Raw genomic sequence first — 21,357 nt, forward strand, 5'->3', positions numbered from 1 at the left:
AGAACCGGAGGTGGAACAGCGAGTAGATCCAGGCGGACCAGGATAGAATTCACCGCCTCAAGGAGTTGATCCTGACGTGTGCGTAGGTCATGCATCTCTGTCTGAATCTTCTGTACTGCGGTTTTGGGCTGGCCAGCGGGTTCCATGGCCTGAGCGTACTGTCACTGACACAGGGTATGTGGACCCACTAGGCCGCTCCGCCGTAGCGGGGAGGCAGCTGACCAGGTCACAGTCTATGCGAAAGACAATGGCAGGCAGTAATGCTTGGGTACCTGAAATAGTCCGGAAGGTGGCTGTGGCTTCAGCACGGATGGAGGCAGGTGGCACCAGACGTGGCGGGCAGTATCCGATGAAGCGGAGGACGCTTGACGTTGCAGAGGACGCTTGATGTGGCAGACTACGCTTGACGTGGCAGACGACGCTTGACGTGGCAGAAGACGCTGGACGTGGCAGAAGACGCTGGACGTGGCAGAAGACGCTGGACGTGGCAGAAGACACTGGACGTGGCAGAAGACACTGGACGTGGCAGAAGACACTACTCCAACGCTGCTAGGCACAGGAACTAGAACAATACGGAATACAGGAACGGTAACAGGGCACAGGTAACAGCTGGAACGGGAGACACTAAGGGACCATTGCGAGATAGACTAACAACGCTCACGCAAGGATCAGAAGGCCTGGGGCCTTCTTATAGACCAGGAAATCAGGGCAGATGATGATGATGACGACGAAATCATTTGTGCGCGCGCTGGCCCTTTAAGGCCGTGCGCGAGCGCGCGCACCCTACGGGACACAGCAGGACGGAGCGGAAGTGAACTCTGGCCTCTCCTAGGAAGGAGACAGGGACCAGCGCTCACGGATCTATGGCTGCGGGCTTTGGGAGGTGAGTAAACCCGACGGCCCGCGGCCATGGACGTTACACACAATATGGTGAGAAAAAGGAAGTGACTATGTATGCTAAAATACACCTGGGTGACCGGGTGACCAAAGACAACTCTCTATAGGTTTCAAAATGATTGACTATTGTTGCAACTTCCTGTCCCAAGTTATAGCTTCCCCAAGGAAGAACAGCTCTTCTAGAGTATAAACTTCTTCACCAACAAGTTGTTGTTTTTTTGTGGTAATAGAAGACCGGATGATGTAGTAGATTTTGAGCTATGTCAACATTGCAAATTTCTATCTGTATACATATAACAATGCCAACCCCAAATTGGCATTTACCCATTATTTAAAGTGTTGTCTCATGAAGACGACCCTTTCCATATTCTCTTTTAGGGTAAACAGATATCATAGAGGGAAGTACCCCGCATGGGACCCTCTAAGTTGAGGAAGAGAGAACGATATCTATCTATCTATCTATCTATCTATCTATCTATCTATCTATCTATCTATCTATCTATCTATCTATCTATCTATCTACCTTTTGTATTACTGTTTTGTCAACAATGTATCAAATTTCCAATCTAATGACACGTGAGTCTGTTTTTTTTATACACACTTAATTTTATTTCATGTTTTTCAAAAACATCTGTACAAAATAGAATTATTCTTAACTAAAATTGAACCCCACCCCACCCCCCCACAAACCCCAAATATAATTTCCTTCCATGCAGACCTAAAACCCAAGGAAGATTTTGTGAAGTATATGGCACATGTTAAAGTTGAACACACGCACACCCCTCTCCCTGTCTCTCTTCTCCTCCTCCCCTAAAAGATTTTTTGGCTTAGCAGCAGGTTCTGTCGCATGCGGACATTTCCAGACACAGAACAGATTTCTTATCACTGAATAACAAATGGCTCCAAACAACACATCAGCGCTTATTAAAAATAGTATTGGCCGCGGTGACACATCCAAGTCCTTTCGTTGAGAACCAGGTGGTTTTTTTTGGCTGAGGAGAGGTTTGTCAATACAAGATTTGGTAACCGAGTCTCATTTCCTACTCGTCGTCTCCGTTTCTTTATTGGTATTTTTTTTTTTTCTTCTTCCATTGTGTTGTTTTGTTTTTTTTTTTGTTTTTTTTTCTCTCTCCCTCTTTTAATATATGAACTGATCCGCAAAGGGCATCTTTTAGGATGAAGGACTCAAACAGACTGGCACAGGCTGGAGCCTCGCCAAGACTGCTTGGAATTGGGATGATTGCCATGCTGGGAGCGAGGAAAGACAGTACAGAGAGAAGGGGGGAAAAAGGCAAGACTTGGCAGAGCTCAGTCAAATCAGTTTCTTTTGTCTGCCTTCTCGACTTGAGTTTCAGGAAAGAAATCCATTCTGGGCTAAAAAGGAAAATTCTGAACTTTTTTTTTTTTGTCTCTTTTTTTCGGGTCTGCAAGCTTGGAATCCTATTTCTTTTTATAAACCTTTGCGGATTTTCGGAAACAATATGACACAATATCTGCGGTTTACGCAAAGTAACTTAGAAAAAAAACAACTTCCTAATTACCTGGTTGTGGCATGGCGCTCAGGTAATAGGCTTGTTGCGCTTGGATCTGTTCGCTTGGATCATTTTTTTAAATTTTTTTTAGGCAAAGATATTTTTTTTTTCCTGCCTTTAAAATTTTATGCTGCTCTATATAAAATAACTCTAAAACTTTTTTTAAATGTAGAATTTTTTGCAAGATGAAAAAGGAAAAGTTGTATTTCTACTCCCGATCAGCTGAGGAAGCAACAGTTTTTTCTTTTCTTTTTTCTGCTTGTGCAGCATTCTGTATTTTTTGCTACTGCTTGCCAACCCTGTAATCAGTGATAGGAGCGAAGACCTAGACGAAAAGAGGAGACCACCGTACAGACAACCGAAGAGCAAACGGGAAACGTGAGCATTTTATGTTTTGGTCTTTGATTGCAGGTTATTTTTGACCATCCCACCTTTGATTTCCCATGGAAATGTCATATTTTTTATTTAATATTTTTATATATATTGTCTTTCGAGTATGGACGAATACATCCAAAAATGTTTTATCTTTCCTATTATTTTATGTGCCAGTGCATTTTGTACAATGTTCTATACTAGTATAGAAATGCTTGTTTGGGCCTCATCTGCCGCCACGTGACAGCAACGAGAATATTTACTTTAAGGTGAACCCAAAATTGTTTTTTTCATTGGATAAAAATTTTAAGTATGGAAGCAGGTAATCCATTCTTCAGGTTTATTGTAAGAATTCTCAAATGTTTATTCTCATCCTAAAATGAGTACATCGGGAATATAAATATTATACTGTATAACTATCACTTGTAATACTCACGCTTCCTAAAATTTGGTCCCCAGTGGCAAGCCGTGGATTGTTTACTTCCATACAGTACGTCACATCCATATGGACCGGATACTGCGCAGAAACCGTTCCTGCCCGTTCTCCCTACAGGTCTCTGAATTTAACTATTTTGCTCTCTCAGCCCTATTTATACCCAGAGAACCCTCCGCCCTCTAAAAACATTCACAATCTAGTTTATCGTTTTGCAGTAGACGTTGGGTACTTTCTGGCTTGTAGATAAATATAATTTTTATTAACTCTGAATTTTGTAGTTTATTTGCCCTAATAGAAATATTGTATACCAGAGGGTTGACTTATTGTATACCAGAGGGGTGACTTATTGTATACCAGAGGGGTGACTTATTGTGTACCAGAGGGGTGACTTATTGTATACCAGAGGGGTGACTTATTGTATACCAGAGGGGTGACTTATTGTATACCAGAGGGGTGACTTATTGTATACCAGAGGGGTGACTTATTGTGTACCAGAGGGGTGACTTATTGTGTACCAGAGGGGTGACTTATTGTGTACCAGAGGGGGGACTTATTGTATACCAGAGGGGTGACTTATTGTATACCAGAGGGGTGACTTATTGTATACCAGAGGGGTGACTTATTGTATACCAGAGGGGTGACTTATTGTATACCAGAGGGGTGACTTATTGTATACCAGAGGGGAGACTTATTGTATACCAGAGGGGAGACTTATTGTATACCAGAGGGGTGACTTATTGTATACCAGAGGGGTGACTTATTGTATACCAGAGGGGTGACTTATTGTATACCAGAGGGGTGACTTATTGTATACCAGAGGGGTGACTTATTGTATACCAGAGGGGTGACTTATTGTATACCAGAGGGGTGACTTATTGTATACCAGAGGGGTGACTTATTGTATACCAGAGGGGTGACTTATTGTATACCATAGGGGTGACTTATTGTATACCAGAGGGGGGACTTATTGTATACCATAGGGGGGACTTATTGTATACCAGAGGGGTGACTTATTGTATACCAGAGGGGTGACTTATTGTATACCAGAGGGGTGACTTATTGTATACCAGAGGGGTGACTTATTGTATACCAGAGGGGTGACTTATTGTGTACCAGAGGGGTGACTTATTGTGTACCAGAGGGGTGACTTATTGTGTACCAGAGGGGTGACTTATTGTATACCAGAGGGGTGACTTATTGTATACCAGAGGGGTGACTTATTGTATACCAGAGGGGTGACTTATTGTATACCAGAGGGGTGACTTATTGTATACCAGAGGGGTGACTTGAAGCTCCTGGGCCCCCTTGCAAAATAGTGGCCAATAGCCACTACTATGTGTTATTTATGTGGCAGAGGGGCCTTTTGGCACCCTCCGACACAAGGGCCTAGGTGTGACTGCTACCTCTGCATCCCATACAGCTATGCCCTGGCAGAGTCGTACATTTAAGCTCCTGGATCTTTATGTAAAATTTATAACAAGGCCCCCCACCTGTTTTATACTGCTAGCCCTTTATGTGGCAGAAGGGGGCCTTTGTGCCCACTCGGCCTGAGATACTGGGTGCATATGCTATCTCTACACCCACTATATCTACGCACTTGTTGTATACCATTCATTAATACTGGGCCTACTATTGAGAATCATGGCAGAAAGGAAGGAGATTTTTTATTTATTTTTTGGCTGAGCTACAACCTAAATTTGAATAAATCGAAGATCGATGACATCACTGAAACAGGAAGCCCCTCACTGTGAATTTATAGCCTAGTTATATAAAATAAGGCTATGATGTACTCGCCAGCATTTCATTGTAGGATTTTTTGGTTCTTTTCATGTTACCGAATAATAACATTATTGGTTACACGCTCCAATTCCTTCCCGAGCCCTGTATTATTGAGGCATGGATCCTATTTCTTGCTCTGATGAGGACTAACAAGGTGTTAGACAAGTTGAAAGAAATGTCTCAGTAATCTTTAGGCTGTATTTTATAAACCATCGGTTCTTGATACGTCGTGGACCTCAGGGGTTCAGAGAGCAGATACGCAAAGCTCCAACCACTACCATGAAATATGGATTACAGAATTTGGTTAAAAGGGTCTTGACCTTGCATGACCTTTTCAAAGTCCTCTAATTATCATCAATGGACTATATTTACATCATGTTGCAGATTATTATTGTAACTATCATGATGATCATACCATTATTTAGTGTCTGTAAAATGTCTGGTCCTGACCAATCGCACAACTCCTTTGTAGGATCTCCCCCCCCCCCCCCCCAACTTTAGTTTGGGCCTTGATACTCTGAAGGCCTCAGGACTTGAGATGCATGACGGTTCTCTAGCACCTAATCCTCTGAGTAACATGGATGGAACCAAGGTAGGGTAAGGGTATATTCACATGGGGTATTTTCAGCCGCTTTTCGGGCCATAAACGTCCTGTAAAATGGCTCAAGAATTAGAAGCAGAACGCCTACAAACATCTGCCCATTTATTTCAATGGCAAATACGGCGCTCTGTTCCGAGAGGGCGTTTTTTTACACCTCATTTTCAAAAAACTGAGCGTAAAAAGATGCCCCATAAAAAGAATCGCATGTCACTTTTTGAGCCGTTTTTAATTGACTCTATAGAAAAACAGCTCCAAAAACGGCCGTGAAAAATGCTAGTTAATTAAAAAACGTCTGAAAATCAGGAGCTGTTTTCCCTTGAAAACAGCTCCGTATTTTCAGACTTTTTTTGCTAAGCGTGTGAACATATCCTAACATGGCGGAGAGAGTGGTTGTTTATAGCAACGAAAGTGTCATAATTGTCTGGCGAAGATGGTCAGTTGAGAGCGGCACCAAAGGATGAAGCAAAAACAATGTGACATATTGGCCTAAGTCAGAATGGAGAAGGACAAAAAACCAAACCTAGTACAAAAGGCACAAAGTAATGGATGAAGTCAAGGTCAGAAAACAAAGAAGACTAGAAATCCAGACTAGGTTCTGGGGGTCACGAACTATAGCATAGTCAAACAATCTGAGTAAAAAATAAACTAAGTGATGAGAGGTTAATAATAGGATAACCGCAAGGTAAAGGATATAAACCACTTAAATTGGCGCCACCAGCAGGTCAGACAGAACCTGTTATAAAAATGGTGCTCCTTTCTCCAAGTGGCTGTGGGGCCGGGAGCGGCAAATATCTTTGGAGTAAGGTAAGCAAGGGTAAGGTTTTTACAGTTTCCAGCTGAATTCTTCCACTCTGTGGTAAAGCAACACTGAACACTTATTTATTATAAAGCATCATTAATTCCAGGGCGCTGAAAAAAAGGGTTTAAAGGGGTTTTCCCATGAGGGACATTTATGACCTATCCACAGGATAAGTCATAAATGTCAGATAGATGCGGATCCCACCTCTAGGACCCCCACCTATCTCTAGAACAGAGCTCCCTAAACCCCGTTCTACTTTTTTCTGCCCCCTCTACCTCGCCGGCCACTTCCTGACTATATGGTCGGGAGATACGGAAACAGCGTAGCTCGCTGAGCTACGCTGTTTCGATAACTCCCATAGTAGTGAATTGCAGTTACAGAAGCAGCGTAACAGGCGAGCTGCGCTGTTTCCATAACTACCATTCAGTTTTATGGGACTTACGGAAACACCGTAGCTCAACGCGCTACACTGTTTCCTAATTCATGGTCGGAATAAAACCTGCTACTGCCGCAACGCAGATCGGCAGAATGAAGTTTAGGGGGCCCGTTCTAGAGATAAGAAGAAGAGAAAATGCAACGTACTACTTAATAATATAAGATGGCTGCATTTTCAGGAGGACTTTATAAAATTCCCAAGAAAGATGTCAAGAATAACGATGCCCATTGAGATTGCTGTTGGTAAAGGAACTCTAGAAAGTCTCCTGGGAACCCTTACCCTTGGAACCAACTTTTTCTTTAAACTTGGTTTTTGATGACAGGAGGACGACTCCTAAAGATTCTCTTGCTGAGTTTTATGAGAGCCCTTCTATTATCCACATCGGGAGTGGCCCAACTTTTTTCACTTTGGGATCTACTTTTTGTGGAACATGAGTTAGATCAGGAGGTAGACAACCATAGCGAGGAGCAGATCTACTGGTGTAACTTGGTAGTGTTTGAGATCTACTTGGTACCTAGTTGTTACAGGTTCATGGGGAGGAATTGTGTGTAAGTTCTCATGGGCGATGCTGGGGTCTTAAAAGGCATTGTTTCTGGATTGATATTACTTTTTACGATGGGGACTCTTGATGCTGGTTGCGAGCTTGCTTATTTTTGGCCAAAATACCAACTAATACCTCAAGTTTATCATGGATATCTTTTGAGGATGCAGCCAGGCCTTGTAATGTTGAGGGAGAATAGTGTGTTAGTTCTTGGTGTGGTACACTTATAATGTGCTGGGCAGCCCGTCAGATCTAATAGTAACTAATAGGCTGTTTGCCAGAATGGTGCACTACATGTATCCGCGTCACCGGCACTCTTAAAGAAGCTACATCTGTGTGCGATGATAAGAAGCCACCGCCCTCATGAATAGTAGGCGTGAGAGTGGCTGTTCTTCACTAGTTTTGCTCCTGAACGATCTGCCGCTATGTAGCATTGTGCTTGTCTGCATCCAGTTGGGAATTTGGTGTTTATACCTACCCTTGTGAGTAAGTACGCCCTTTTCAGTGATTTTATATTAAATTCAGCGCTACAGAACATACATGTGAGTCCAGTACTGATCAGTTCTCATTCCTCATCTTCTCCATCTGGCCAGACTGCCACAAATGCTCCTTTCAGTCACGACTCGTCTCTGCAGTAATAGTAGCCACATAATACCCACAAAATAATTGTAGGAATAAGAGTGCCCAATAGTCATACCTCCCAACTTTTAATGAATGGGAAGAGGACGTCACCAGGGGATGTGCTGCAGAAATTTCTTTTTGTTGAGACCCACCTCTAACTATGCCCAAAACCTGCCCAGGCACCCTCAATCATGCCTAGCCTTGTTAGGCAATCCAGTGCTAAAATAACTCCGCATTACAGGTAAAACAAAATGCAGGAGCAGGTAGACATTATTGTTTGGGCACTGTTTTATTGCTGGCATAATAAATACTACTAAGTAGCTGACCCTTCCAGTTTGGCATTGCTATTATTACGCAGGTACAGCTAATGCATGGCCGAATCATCCACGTATCACTGTCCATAAAAATTGTCAGACACACCGCTGTGCCCACACAATAAGGCTACATTCAGATGAGCGTGTCCGATTTGCATGCGTAAAAAAACCGCTGCGTTTTTCCTAAATTTTTTGTCCGTATGCGTAGCGTATTGGCATCAGTGTGCTTTGCGTGGGGCATGCATTTATTACGTCCGTGCAAACACTTCATTTATTTTTTTATTTTTTTCGCTGCTTTTGTATGTATTTGAGGCGTGAAACACGGACAGCATACAGATGTCTCCCGTGCACTGTCCGTTTTTTTCACGCACCCATAGACTTCAATGGGCGACTAGGTGCATGAAAACGCACCAATATAGGACATGCAGTGAGTTTCACGCAACGGACACACGCTGCATGAAAAACGACGTATGTGTGAATGGCCTCATTGAATTGCATGGGTCCGTGTGCTGAGAGTAATTTCAACGCACAACACACGGACGAGTATTACGCTCGTCTGAATGAGCCCTAACAGAAATGACAAATCAGATAGGCCAGCTATATAGTACCCATAATATTACTCCAGGATAGCTTTACAATAGTTCTTAAAAAAGAACACGCGCACACACGCTGATACCGGGTAATTCTGTTTAGAGTGTTAGACACTCGCACAAAAACAGTTGATGTGCGCAAGGACTCATTCACTGCCTCACTGTTTCTGGATGTGGACTGGACTCCGGCCAGGCTTGAGCAGGAGTAGGGCAGCGCAGGCAAGAGAACAGAGGGAGATGGAGCTAGCCATGGAGGCCACTAACTTATTGTCTAGGTCATAGGTGAGAGCTGCATCCAGAGGAGGCATCAAAAAGTTCTAGTGGTCGAGCCCTGACTTTCACCCATTCCCCCAGTCCTGGCCTGGGCAGAGCAGTGCCTGGGGCTCAGGCGTGGGAGCAAGTATTGTACACCATGACCCCGATGCCCTGACACAGAGGTGCAGAGGGAAGCTCCCCAGTCGTGCATGGGAGGCAGGAAACTGTGGATTGATGGTCAGTAGAGCAAGGGAATGCAGCAGGGGGGAGAGAGTGAGCGTCAAGCACTTGGCCCGTTATAAGTGCCGAACCCACCAGCGATCTAAAGATTACAGCCTACCCCTTTTTCTTATGCCACCGTGCTGCCATAGTAGTGATGGCAGAAACATAGGAGGCAGTGTTATAGTAGTTATATTCTTGTATATAGGAGCAGTGTTATAGTAGTTATATTCTTGTATATAGGGGGCAGTATTATAGTAGTTATATTCTTGTATATAGGAGGCAGTATTATAGTAGTTATATTCTTGTATATAGGGGCAGTGTTATAGTAGTTATATTCTTGTATATACGGGCAGTATTATAGTAGTTATATTCTTATACATAGGGGGCAGTATTATAGTAGTTATATTCTTGTATAAAGGAGCAGTATTACAGTAGTTATATTCTTGTATATAAGAGGCAGTATTATAGTAGTTATATTCTTGTATATAGGAGCAGTATTATAGTAGTTATATTCTTGTATATAGGAGAAGTATTATAGTCGTTATATTCTTGTATATAGGGGCAGTGTTATAGTAGTTATATTCTTGTATATAGGGGGCAGTATTATAGTAGTTATATTCTTGTATATAGGAGGCAGAATTATAGTAGTTATATTCTTGTATATAGGAGGCAGTATTATAGTAGTTATATTCTTGTATATAGGAGCAGTATTATAGTAGTTATATTCTTGTATATAGGGGGCAGTATTATAGTAGTTATAGTATATTCTTGTATATAGGGGCAGGATTATAATAGTTATATTCTTGTATATAGGAGCAGTATTATAGTAGTTATATTCTTGTATATAGGGGCAGTATTATAGTAGTTATATTCTTGTATATAGGTGGCAGTATTATAGTAGTTATATTCTTGTATATAGGGGCAGGATTATAATAGTTATATTCTTGTATATAGGAGCAGTATTATAGTAGTTATATTCTTGTATATAGGGGCAGTATTATAGTAGTTATATTCTTGTATATAGGGTCAGTATTATAGTAGTTATATTCTTGTATATAGGGGCAGTGTTATAGTAGTTTTATTATTGTATATAGGGGCAGTATTATAGTAGTTATATTCTTGTATATAGGGGCAGTGTTATAGTAGTTTTATTATTGTATATAGGGGCAGTATTATAGTAGTTATATTCTTGTATATAGGGGGCAGTATTACAGTAGTTATATTCTTGTATATAGGGGCAGTATTATAGTAGTTATATTCTTATACATAGGGGGCAGTATTATAGTAGTTATATTCTTGTATATAGTGGGCAGTATTATAGTAGTTATATTCTTGTATATAAGAGGCAGTATTATAGTAGTTATATTCTTGTATATAGGAGCAGTATTATAGTAGTTATATTCTTGTATATAGGAGAAGTATTATAGTCGTTATATTCTTGTATATAGGGGCAGTGTTATAGTAGTTATATTCCTGTATATAGGGGCAGTATTATAGTAGTTATATTCTTGTATATAGGGGGCAGTATTATAGTAGTTATATTCTTGTATATAGGAGGCAGTATTATAGTAGTTATATTCTTGTATATAGGAGGCAGTATTATAGTAGTTATATTCTTGTATATAGGAGCAGTATTATAGTAGTTATATTCTTGTATATAGGGGCAGTATTATAGTAGTTATATTCTTGTATATAGGTGGCAGTATTATAGTAGTTATATTCTTGTATATAGGGTCAGTATTATAGTAGTTATATTCTTGTATATAGGGGGCGGTACTATAGTAGTTATATTCTTGTATATAGGGGGCGGTATTATAGTAGTTATATTCTTGTATTAGGGGCAGTATTATAGTAGTTATATTCTTGTATATAGGGGCAGTATTATAGTAGTTATATTCTTGTATATAGAGGCAGTATTATAGTAGTTATATTCTTGTATATAGGGGCAGTATTATAGTAGTTATATTCTTGTATATAGGAGGCAGTATTCTAGTAGTTATATTCTTGTATATAGGGGCAGTATTATAGTAGTTATATTCTTGTATATAGGAGCAGTATTATAGTAGTTATATTCTTGTATATAGGGGGCAGTATTATAGCAGTTATATTCTTGTATATAGGGGGCAGTATTATAGTAGTTATATTCTTGTATATAAGAGGCAGTATTATAGTAGTTATATTCTTGTACATAGGGGGCAGTATTATAGTAGTTATATTCTTGTATATAGGGTCAGTATTATAGTAGTTATATTCTTGTATATAGGGGGCGGTACTATAGTAGTTATATTCTTGTATATAGGGGCGGTATTATAGTAGTTATATTCTTGTATTAGGGGCAGTATTATAGTAGTTATATTCTTGTATATAGGGGCAGTATTATAGTAGTTATATTCTTGTATATAGAGGCAGTATTATAGTAGTTATATTCTTGTATATAGGGGCAGTATTATAGTAGTTATATTCTTGTATATAGGAGGCAGTACTCTAGTAGTTATATTCTTGTATATAGGGGCAGTATTATAGTAGTTATATTCTTGTATATAGGAGCAGTATTATAGTAGTTATATTCTTGTATATAGGGGGCAGTATTATAGCAGTTATATTCTTGTATATAGGGGGCAGTATTATAGTAGTTATATTCTTGTATATAAGAGGCAGTATTATAGTAGTTATATTCTTGTACATAGGGGGCAGTATTATAGTAGTTATATTCTTGTATACAGGGGCAGTATTATAGTAGTTATATTCTTGTATATAGGAGGCAGTATTATAGTAGTTATATTCTTGTACATAGGGGGCAGTATTATAGTAGTTATATTCTTGTATATAGGAGCAGTATTATAGTAGTTATATTCTTGTACATAGGGGGCAGTATTATAGTAGTTATATTCTTGTATATAAGAGGCAGTATTATAGTAGTTATATTCTTGTATATAGGAGCAGTATTATAGTAGTTATATTCTTGTATATAGGGGCAGTATTATAGTAGTTATATTCTTGTATATAGGGGCAGTATTATAGTAGTTATATTCTTGTATATAGGGGGCAGTATTATAGTAGTTATATTCTTGTATATAGGGGCAGTATTATAGTAGTTATATTCTTGTATATAGGAGCAGTATTATAGTAGTTATATTCTTGTATATAAGGGCAGTATTATAGTAGTTATATTCTTGTACATAGGGGGCAGTATTATAGTAGTTATATTCTTGTATATAGGGGTAGTATTATAGTAGTTATATTCTTGTATATAGGGGCAGTATTATAGTAGTTATATTCTTGTATATAGGGGCAGTATTATAGTAGTTATATTCTTGTACATAGGGGGCAGTATTATAGTAGTTATATTCTTGTATATATGGGGCAGTATTATAGTAGTTATATTCTTGTATATAGGGGCAGTATTATAGTAGTTATATTCTTGTACATAGGGGGCAGTATTATAGTAGTTATATTCTTGTATACAGGGGCAGTATTATAGTAGTTATATTCTTGTACATAGGGGGCAGTATTATAGTAATTATATTCTTGAATATAGGAGCAGTATTGTAGTTGTAGGTACTGGGAAAGTATATTCAACTTTTTGTCATGATAACAGTTGAAAGGGTCTGACAAGTGACAACTGTTTTCAGAGCAAGAAATTTGCTCAGAGCAGCTGTCGCTTCCCTTCTTGCTCTCTACATGGCATCTCGCAAAAAGTCTTTAACTCATAAGATAGCAACAGTGGTCAAAAGCTCCTCCTTGGGTAAAGATCATATGAAATCTGTTCTTTATCTTGAGCAGGATGGGAAGGACATCAAGAAGAAATAATTCTGTATCATTCTTCAAAATGTGTATTCCATTTCTTTTAGATTTGTTTACTGCATCATTGATATTCATATCATGGTACGGGGTACAATCTTTAATTCCAAAAGATTGCCAATTTTCTTTTACTACTTATCCATTATTCATGGTTCTGCATTGAAATACTAAATTAAATTATTTAAAGTGTTCCTATTCTTACAAAAAACATAATGCCTCCTAAGGCAGCTTAAGATACATGTTAGGTATAGTGCAACCATAAATGTTGGATGTATACTGCATATTATGGCTCTTTTTTCTTTTTGTTGCAGGCTTCAGTAAATGTACATTTTCTCTTTCCATACTTGCCGAATGGGTGGTCTGTGTGCTTTAAGACAGGGCACACAGATTTCTTACCCCTGCAGCTTTTCCTTCTATCTTTCAGCTTTACACAGAGAGAGAATGAGAGAGAAACTGCAGCTACATTCCCCTCTCCCCTCCCCTCTGACTTGTATTTTCTCTAGGTGGATTTTTTTTTGTAGACTGAGAGGTTTTCTGAACATTTAGAGGAGCTGAGTAGTTTTCTTAGCGAGTTGAGATGTTGACTAATTGACAATGGACAGACCATGGGGTGTGAGAAGTTGGGAGAAGAAAGATTGAGAGTAGTTCGTAGAAACAAAATTAAGACTAGATCTCTTTCTCTTCTTATATCTGCGCTTCAAAATCTCATCAACGCCACTTGCTAATCCTCTTCAATGATTTAATAAAGCTTATTTTCCTAACTAAGCTGTTTTCTTAGGACTCTGGATGGCTTTATACTCTTTGGATCGATTCCCCTTTTAATCATGTATTCCATGCCTCGCCCGTAGGATAAGTTTCTGCCAGTTGTTGTCTCAACTTCAAGTAAAAAAAAAAATATGCAGTTTCTACGTTTTCTATGAATGAATGTAAAGGGGTGACATTTACTTACAAACTGGATCCAGTCTTGCACGTGACACTTGCACATCATGATCGTTGAACACAATGCAGTGGGGTTTAGTTGGGATTCTCATTTCGGCAGAAAGGATACTCTTAAAGGGGCTGTTTTTTGGACAATGCGTTTGCTCAAAGAGTCCCCTGACGAGAGGCTTGTCACAGAGTTTAGCAATGGCTGAATTATCCAGGGGGAAATGAAGCATTACGCTGTGTCCATTGAAATCAATGGATTTTCCATGTAATGTGCGGACCTGTTGGGTCCTCCAGAGGGAAAAATGCTCTCTGGAGCTGCTCCCTCATTGGTTAGTTGATGGATCGTTGATGGAAATTGCGAATGAGGCATACCCCTCTATTCCCATGTTAGACATTTATGGCATATCCACAGGATATACCATAAATGTCTGATAGATGCAATTCCTAGGTCTGAGACCCGCACCTATATCGGGAATGGGGGTCATCTGTCCCCGGCTTCACCTGTTGTGGCAGCTGCTGGCTGCAGATTCCAGTCGGGGACCAGTGGAGGGAGGGCCACACATGCGCATGACTCTCTTGATGATAGTCAATGGGAGTAAAAGAAAAAGCAGAATGGAGAGAGCCGTGCGTATGCCCCATTGCCCCTAGTTCCTGCCTGAAGTCTCCGCACCAGGCAAAATGGGGGTTGCATGAGCCCCGTTCTTTTATATACAGTGAAGGAAATAAGTATTTGATCCCTTGCTGATTTTGTAAGTTTGCCCACTGTCAAAGACATGAACAGTCTAGAATTTTTAGGCTAGGTTAATTTTACCAGTGAGAGATAGATTATATAAAAAAAAAACTGAAAATCACATAGTCAAAATTATATTTATTTGCATTGTGCACAGAGAAATAAGTATTTGATCCCTTTGGCAAACAAGACTTAATACTTGGTGGCAAAACCCTTGTTGGCAAGCACAGCAGTCAGATGTTGTTTGTAGTTGCTGATGAGGTTTGCACACATGTTAGATGGAATTTTGGCCCACTCCTCTTTGCAGATCATCTGTAAATCATTAAGATTTTGAGGCTGTCGCTTGGAAACTCGGATCTTCAGCTCCCTCCATAAGTTTTCGATGGGATTAAGGTCTGGAGACTGGCTAGGCCACTCCATGACCTTAATGTGCTTCTTTTTGAGCCACACCTTTGTTGCCTTGGCTATATGTTTCGGGTCATTGTTGTGCTGGAAGACCCAGCCACGAGCCATTTTTAATGTCCTGGTGGAGGGAAGGAGGTTGTCACTCAGGATTTGACGGTACATGGCTCCATCCATTCTCCCATTGATGCGGTGAAGTAGTCCTATGCCCTTAGCAGAGAAACACCCCCAAAACATAATGTTTCCACCTCCATGCTTGACAGTGGAGACGGTGTTCTTTGGGTCATAGGCAGCATTTTTCTTCCTCCAAACACGGCGAGTTGAGTTAATGCCAAAGAGCTCAATTTTAGTCTCATCTGACCACAGCACCTTCTCCCAATCACTCTCAGAATCATCCAGATGTTCATTTGCAAACTTCAGACGGGCCTGTACATGTGCCTTCTTGAGCAGGGGGACCTTGCGGGCACTGCAGGATTTTAATCCATTATGGCGTAATGTGTTACCAATGGTTTTCTTGGTGACTGTGGTCCCAGCTGCCTTGAGATCATTAACAAGTTCCCCCCGTGTAGTTTTCGGCTGAGCTCCTTCCTCCGGATCAAGGATACCCCACGAGGTGAGATTTTGCATGGAGCCCCAGATCGATGTCGATTGACAGTCATTTTGTATGTCTTCCATTTTCTTACTATTGCACCAACAGTTGTCTCCTTCTCACCCAGCGTCTTACTTATGGTTTTGTAGCCCATTCCAGCCTTGTGCAGGTCTATGATCTTGTCCCTGACATCCTTAGAAAGCTCTTTGGTCTTGCCCATGTTGTAGAGGTTAGAGTCAGACTGATGAATTGAGTCTGTGGACAGGAGTCTTTTATACAGGTGACCATGTAAGAGCTGTCTATAATGCAGGCACCAAGTTGATTTGGAGCGTGTAACTGGTCTGGAGGAGGCTGAACTCTTAATGGTTGGTAGGGGATCAAATACTTATTTCTCTGTGCACAATGCAAATAAATATATATCATTTTGACTACGGTATGTGATTTTTCTTTTTTTTTTTTATATAATCTATCTCTCACTGGTAAAATTAACCTAGCCTAAAAATTCTAGACTGTTCATGTCTTTGACCGTGGGCAAACTTACAAAATCAGCAAGGGATCAAATACTTATTTCCTTCACTGTAGCTACTAGTCCCAGAGCTGAAACCCGTATCTATTAGACCTTTATGGCATATTCGATGGATATGCCATAAATGTCTATGTTGAAAATACTTTATTAATTTTTTTACTTTGCTACCTGCACCTCCCTGAAGCTACATACAAAAGGCCTTTTCGTTACCCAATTATCCAGATTCTATTATGTGGATTTATAGGTTTCTGTCTGGATTAAATTTTGTACATATTACCTGATCCCACATGAATGACAGCTCTGTATACTTTTGACTTTATACGGCCTCATTTTACAATAAGCTGTCACTATGTGTATATCAAGAAACGTATGTAATTGGCCAGGGGAAGAATGATATTGATAGAATTGCTGCGACTGTCCAAAGCGGGGGTGGACAGAATACCGTTAGAGATCATCGTAACTCTTCAGGAGACAACTTGACTTTGTTAGTGGCCTGGCCATTACAACTTCTATAGACCTCAAAAGAAAATAACTCTTAAAAAGTTGGGCGCCGCTCAAAAATGTTCAAGTGTATTGATTGATTTTTCTTTAGGATTTGAAGCTGAAGTAGTGTTCACCCATCGGAAATATAAATTACCAAGGTGCCACAATGGAAATTGCCCACTTCAACACCATATCTCAGTACTAGGCTTTCCTCCGACTTGTTGGATAATAACCCTGGATATGGGAGCTTGTACTCTTCCTAGTTCATTACTTGGGCAAAAGCTAGACTTTTTGGATGGAAATCTTTTTTAATTGTACAGGTACCATAGCCCTATCTTGATTTTACTGCTATAGTATTAGAAATGACTGATGAAGGGGTGTGACAACCTCTACTACCTCTTCATCAGGATGGAAGTAGTAGTCACCAACAGGGCCGCCATCAGGAATTTCAGGGCCCCCTACAGCTAAATTTTCTGGGCCCCCCTACCGTGGCACCACCTGTTAACGGTACTCCGTCCAGCACTATATCATGGTACCCAGGGCCGCCATCAGGGGGGGTATTAGGGGTACTGATGTGAGAGGCCCGGCCAAACCTAATTGAAAGGGGTGCCAGGCAAACTGCCGCGACTTGCCTTTGGTAGAAAAAAAACAGGCCCCTGCAATGGGGCCTGTTTTTTTCACCAAAAGAATGTCATGAGCTGCGGGCCCCCCTTTCAATTAGGTTTGGCCGGGCCTCTCACATCAGTACCCCTAATACCCCCCCTGATGGCGGCCCTGGGTAGCATGGGGGTCGTCATGGGGGCCATCAAACACCGCTGCCCGTGCGACCGATCGCGCACACCCGAAAACTCCCGCGCATGCGCACCGGTGACCGCCTGGAACCGTGCACCGAATTTTGAGGCAGATTTTGACCTGCCCACACTATCTTGCTGCGTTTGTTGCCCGCGGCGATTGAGGACAGCAGACAAAAAACGCAGCGAAAAATGCATTTTCTGCCTCCCATTGATTTCGATGGGAGGTCAGAGGCGGAACCGCGGCAAGAAAGGACGTGCTGCTTTTTCTTTTTTCCACGACTGGCTCCCATTGATTTCAGATTAAATCAATGGGAGGCGGTTTTGGAAGTTTTTTGGTGCTGATTCTGACGCAGTGTCCGAGTCAATATCAAGGCCCAAAAACTCTGTGAACTGGGCCTTATTGTTAGGGCTTATTCAGACGAACGTGTAATACATCCGTGCAACGTGCGTGATTTTCACGCGCCTCGCACGGACCTATGTTACTCTATGGGGCCGTGCAGACTGTCAGTGATTTTCATGCAGAGTGTGTCCGTGTGTCCGCTGCGTAAAACTCACGACATGTCCGATATTTGTGCATTGTTTGCGCATCACGCACACATTGAAGTCAATGGGTGCGTGAAAATCACGCCCAGCACTTCCGCAGCAGTATGAACTATGAATGAAAACAGAAAAGCACCACGTGCTACAAACATACAAACAGAGTGTCATAATGATGGCGGCTGCGCGAAAATCACGCAGCCACGCATCATACGCTGCTGACACACAGAGCTGTTATGGACCTTTTGCATGCGCAAAACGCCACGTTTTTGTGCGCGCAAAAAGCACACGCTTGTGTAAATCCGGCCTTAGGGTAGGAACACACTAGGCATGAACGCTGCGGATTTTATGCAGCACATTTTATTGTGGATAATCCGCAGTGTATTACAGTCGCAGCAGAGTGGATGAGATATGAACAAATCTCATCCACACGCTGCAAAAAAAATGGACCTGCAGTGTGACTTTTGGCTTTTTAAGCCGCAGCGTGTCAATTTATTCTGTGGAATCGCCGCTCCTCTGTTGCGGAAATGCTGCGGTTCTGCCGCAAAAATCACACATGAGAAAAAAAAAAGGTACTTTTTTAAATTGATAAAAAGTTTAGACTCCCCCCGGCCGTAGTCCTGGTGACGCGATCCTCTATTCTTAGCGCAGCCCCGCCTCCTGTCATGACGTTTCATCCCATGTGACTGCTGCAGCGGTCACATGGTCTGCAGCGTCATCACAGGAGGCGGGGCTACGTTCAGAAGAGAGAGATGCGTCACCAGGACTACGGCCGAAATCAATGGGAGGCAGAAAATGCATTTTTCCCTGCGTTTTTTGTCTGCTGCCCTCAATCACCGCGGGCAAAAAACGCAGCAAAAAAACGCGGCAAGATAGTGTGTGCAGGTCAAAATCTGCCTCAAAATTCTTGAAGGAATTTTGAGGCAGATTTTTTTCTGCCTGCAAAATACTTTGTGTGAACAGGGCCATACAGAAACAGCACTTTGACACACTTTACTCACCGTGTCAGAAGAGCTGCTCCCACTCCAGTCCTCGTCAGGCGATGTCTTCCAGGCGAGGTCTTCGGTCCAGACGTCCAGTCCTTCACCTCCAGCCAGGCTCCAGGTAAGTTGGGTCCATGTGTGTCCGCGGTTGCGCGCGCTCTTCGTTCGCGGGTGCGCGCGTGCTGTCGCTTCTGCGAGCGCCCGTGCTGTCGCGGTTGCGCGCTTTTGCCGGGTGCGCAAGCGGGCGGTCGCGAGTTTGCGGGTGCGCGTGACTGGTCGGCGGTGTTTGACGGCCCCCATGAGAGGGGGGCCCGCAGCTCACGACATTCATTTGGTGAAAAAAAACGGCCCCTTTGCAGGGGCCCGTTTTTTTCTACCAAAGGCAAGTCGCAGCAGTGGCCGGGCCCCCCTTTCAATTAGGTTTGGCCGGGCCCCTCACACCAGTACCCCTAATACCCCCCTGATGGCGGCCCTGGTCACCAATAACGGTTGTAATATGTAGAATTTGCGCGTGAACACGGCAGATCTCATGAATGTGTAATCAAAATGTAAAATTGCTGCTAAGAGAAAACAAGAACAACCTCAAACTATTGGGAAATCGTGTATTTTTTATTTTAATTGTCTCTAGAATATTTAGTAAAGCTTGCTCGAATTGTTGAGTTTGTGAAGGATACATGATTAGAAGAAGAAAGACCTTGCAGCGGCTGGCTATAGCTTTCTCTGGGATTACTGAAAGCCTCACAAATGTTCAGCTCAAATTTAAAAGGGGGATATCCTTATGAGAAAACCCCTTTCAAGGTCCCATTCACACGACCATAAAAATCGTCCATAATTGCAGTCTGCCATTATGGACCTATTCACTTCTCTTGACCACGGACACCTTCCCATACATTTGCGGGAAGGTGTCCAGGCCGTAGATGTGTAAGATAGGACATGCCCATTCTTTTGCTTTTTACTTGCTTTTGCTTTTTACGGGCCGTGCTCCCATACTTTGTATGGGAGCACGGGCCAAAAATGTGAGTGTCTGTCCGCGGCCACCAGGGGCCGGCCGTGCACGTAATCCCGGCCGTGTGCGCCTAAGACATTGGTATTCAGAATTTTTTTGAGAAATATATCTCAACACAAATTTGATGTGTTCTATTCCTATGTACCATTAAGTTTGTAAATAGGTCACCTATTGTTGGATTGAGTCACCAGACTCCTCTCTGATATGTACATGGTTTTACTGATTGTCTCAATCTATCTTGTTTTTGTCTATCCTCTTCCTCGTTTCCCTTAAGAATGGATCTCAAATTGATGTTTTTAATTCAAAATAAGATAAAGCTTTGTTCTTAATTAGCCTTTTTTTTTTTTTGGTAAATATTCAGATGGAAAAAACAAAATAGTATACACTATCTGGTCACCTGACCATCACACCTAGTTGAGTTTATTGGACATCTCATTCCAAAACCATGGGTGTAAATATGGAGTTTGGCTCCCGTCTTGCAACTTTGTGACAGGCTCCACTCTTCTCGGAAAGGCTTTCCACTTGATTTTATAGTGTATCTGTGGGAATATGTGCCCATTCAGCCAGAAGAGCATTTGTGGGTTCAGGCACCAATGTTTAATGAGAAGGTTTAGCTCGCAATTGGCATATCAAATTATCCCAAAGGTGTTGGATGGGGTTAAGATCTGGGCTCTGTGCAGCCACTCGAGTTCCTCCATGCTAAACTCCTCACCCCATGTCTTTATGGAGCTTACTGTGTACACAAGGGCACAGTTATGCTGGAACTGGAAAGGACCGAACTCCAAACTGTTACCAAAAAGTTGGGTGCTACAATTGTGTAACATATCTTTGTATGCTGTAGCATTAACATTACTTTTCATTGTAAATAAGGGGCCATACCAGGAGAAACAACCTGAGACCGTTATCCCTCCTCCACCACATGTTACAGTCGTCACTAAGCACTCCGCTGGTAGGTAGTGTTCTCCTGGTATCCCCCAAACTTCGATATCTCTATCAGACTGCCAGATAGTGAGCCATGATTAAGCACTCCAGAGAACCTGCTGTTCCGGAGTCCAGTGACGACATGCTTTACACCATTCCAGCCGCCACCTGACATTGTGCATGATGATCTTGTGTGCTGCGACCATGGCAAATCCATTTCCTGAAGCTCTGGACATGTGCTGATGTCACTACCATCATTCTAC

General features: G+C 41.8%; 1 protein-coding gene across 4 annotated transcripts in view; it reads left to right on the top strand.

The window, feature by feature from the left end:
* Positions 1 to 21,357, top strand: part of MSRA (methionine sulfoxide reductase A) — a 295,027-nt gene that overhangs the window by 57,852 nt on the left and 215,818 nt on the right. Inside the window, exon 1 of one of the 4 annotated variants that reach the window (XM_075860872.1) lies at positions 2,063 to 2,807. The exons of the other annotated variants lie outside the window; for them this stretch is intronic. The gene's annotated coding sequence lies outside the window, so the exon portion shown is untranslated. Of the gene's footprint in view, positions 1 to 2,062; positions 2,808 to 21,357 lie in introns of those variants that run through there. 4 annotated transcript variants of the gene reach the window in all.

The sequence above is a fragment of the Rhinoderma darwinii genome, chromosome 4 (genome assembly GCF_050947455.1).
Source record: "Rhinoderma darwinii isolate aRhiDar2 chromosome 4, aRhiDar2.hap1, whole genome shotgun sequence".
Taxonomy (NCBI): Eukaryota; Metazoa; Chordata; class Amphibia; order Anura; family Rhinodermatidae; genus Rhinoderma; species Rhinoderma darwinii.